Source organism: Rutidosis leptorrhynchoides, chromosome 2 (genome assembly GCF_046630445.1).
Source record: "Rutidosis leptorrhynchoides isolate AG116_Rl617_1_P2 chromosome 2, CSIRO_AGI_Rlap_v1, whole genome shotgun sequence".
Lineage (NCBI taxonomy): Eukaryota > Viridiplantae > Streptophyta > Magnoliopsida > Asterales > Asteraceae > Rutidosis > Rutidosis leptorrhynchoides.
In genome coordinates, this window is record NC_092334.1 from 424,355,064 (window position 1) to 424,358,214 (window position 3,151).

Below are 3,151 nucleotides of genomic sequence, written 5' to 3' on the forward strand. Positions count from 1 at the left end.
ATTATTATTATTATTATTATTATTATTATTATTATTATTATTATTATTATTATTATTATTATTATTATTATTATTATTATTATTATTATTATTATTATTATTATTATTATTATAAATTATTGTTATTGTTATTGGTAATATTGTTATTGTTATTAGTTAGTGATATAATGTTATCATTATTATTATTACTACCATTAACACAATTAATATTATTACCATTATAATTAGTACCAAGTATGATCCTTTTGTACTAACAATATTAATATGTAAATGATAATCTACATTAATATTAGCATTCTTATCATATGTATAGTGATAGTTATTATTTTTACTAAGAAAATTAAGGATCATTATCATTAGTATATTTGGAGTACCCTTTAAACATTAGTTTTAGTATTATTAATTTTACGAACATTAAAATTTCTAATAAAACGATAGTTATTATTAAACTTACCATTACTATAAAATATACTATCTTTGCTAAAACTATTATTAGTAAAATTACCATTTTTATCAAAATTACTATTATCAGAATTATTATTATTTTTAAACTAATATTACTACAATTGTTAATCTTACAAAACAATATATATATATATATATATATACATATATATATATATATATATATATATATATATATATATATATATATATATATATATATAAATATATTTATTATATAAAGTATACTAATACTACATAAAATTTCATTTTAACCAATAACCTTAATTAAATATCGAATTAAATATCATAATGTAAAGTAAGTATTAATAAAATTATATATATAATAATATTAATCTTAAAACATAGAACAATATGTATACACTTGTTTGATTACGATTATTCGTTTTAATATAAATATACAAATGATATAGGTTCGTGAATCCAAGGCCAATCCTACACTTGTTCAATGACGTCATATGTATTTTTACTACAAAATACAGTATCGCGAGTTTCATTTGCCTTTTTACCCTTTATATTTTTGGGCTGAGAATTCATACGCAATTTTTTTAACTGTTTTACGAAATAGACACAAGTAATTGAAACTACATTATATGGTTGAATGATCGAAGCCGAATATGCCCCTTTTGCTTGGTAACCTAAGAATTAGTAAACCAGTCTACTAATTGACGCGAATCCTAAAGATAGATCTATTGGGCCTAACGAACCCCATCCAAAGTACCGGATGCTTTAGTACTTCGAATTCGTTTTTATCATGTCTGAAGGATTTCCCGGATTGATAGGGGATATTCTTATATGCATCTTGTTAATGTCGGTTACCAGGTGTTTGATAGTGCTCCAAATGAACATATATTTAGTAGCAATATCGTTCCAATATGTAAAGTTTTTAAATGTAATTTCCTTATTTTTAGTTGTAATAGTTAAATAAATAAGTGCGAAGACGAAAGACGCAAATCGCTCGAAAATGAAGATTTAAAGAAAAAAAAGAAGATTTGAAAGACCAAAACGTCCAAAAAGCTCAAATGTACAAGATACAATTCAAAAGGTTCAATTTATTGATGAAGAACGTCTAAAAATGACAAGAGTACAAGTTACAAAACGCAAAGTACAAGATATAAAATTGTACGAAAGGACGTTCGAAAATCCGGAACCGAGGCATGAACCAACTTTCAGCGCTCGACGCAACGGTGTAAAAATTACGAGTCAACTATGCACAAGAATAAAATATAATATTTAAATAATTCATAATAAGAATAATATTAAATAATAAAAAGTTGTTAATTGAGCATAGTTCAGGGGTCGTAAATGAAAATTTCAATTCTAATTTGCCTATAAGAAGAACCGATGTATTACGATGAAGGGAGGAAGATTTTTCTTTCGATCTTTTTTTTCTTCTATCTTTTTTATTTTTCTATCTATCAATATCTATATTCTATATCTCTATCATAATGTTAACTTAATAAGATATAACAATAATCTTAATTTTAATTTTAAATTATGATAATAATAAGATTTATGATAGAGATCGTTTGAGTGTGTAAGTCGAAATTCTGTCCGTGTAACGCTACGCTATTTTTAATCATTGTAAGTTATGTTCAACCTTTTTACATTAATGTCTCGTAGCTAAGTCGTTATTATGCTTATTTAAAATGAAGTAATCATGATGTTGGGCTAATTACTAAAATTGGGTAATTGGGCTTTGTACCATAATTGGGGTTTGAACAAAAGAACGACACTTGTGGAAATTGAACTATGGGCTATTAATAGATGGGGGGTATTGTCTAATTGAGTGACAACTCATTGGAGTCTGTCGAACCTATCTTCAAATTAATTAACCTAATAATTAATAATGATTATGGTTGTCCTATTTAGTGATGTTCATATGGAATCTGTTATAATCATTTAATTAATCAATTGGGTTGGGTAATTGATTATTCATTCTGATCAAGTGGATGAATTAATATTCATAAACTAATTAAAACAGGGGTGGATTACATACAGTGATAACTGGTGTAATTGTTGACAGAAGTGATAACTGCGTCACAGTTTAAATCCTTAATTAGTTGGAATATTTGACTTCGGGTATAAGGGTAATTTGACGAGGAAACTCGCACTTTATATTTATGACCGATGGACTATTATGGACAAAAACCAGATAGACGTATCAAATAAACCAGGACAAAGGACAATTAACCCATGGTAATAAATTAAAATCAACACGTCAAACATCATGATTACGGAAGTTTAAATAAGCATAATTCTTTTATTATATTTCTTATCGTATCTTTATTTACTGTCATTTTATTACTCGCAATTTTATTTACTGTCATTTTATTTATTGTCATTATTTTACGCACTTTAATTATCGTCATTTATCTTTACGCTTAAAATATAGAATCGACAAACCGGTCATTAAACGGTAAAACCCCCCTTTTATAATAATATTACTACTTATATAATTATATATATTTTGTATAAATATAGTTAAAAATATAGTAAGTATCACCAGCTCCCTGTGGAACGAACCGGACTTACTAAAAACTACACTACTCTACGATTAGGTACACTGCCTATAGTGTTGTAGCAAGGTTTAGGTATATCCCATCCGTAAATTAATAAAACTTGTGTCATATTTTGTAGTATTTTGTATTAAAAATAATACTATTTCGTACCCTTCGCTTCATCA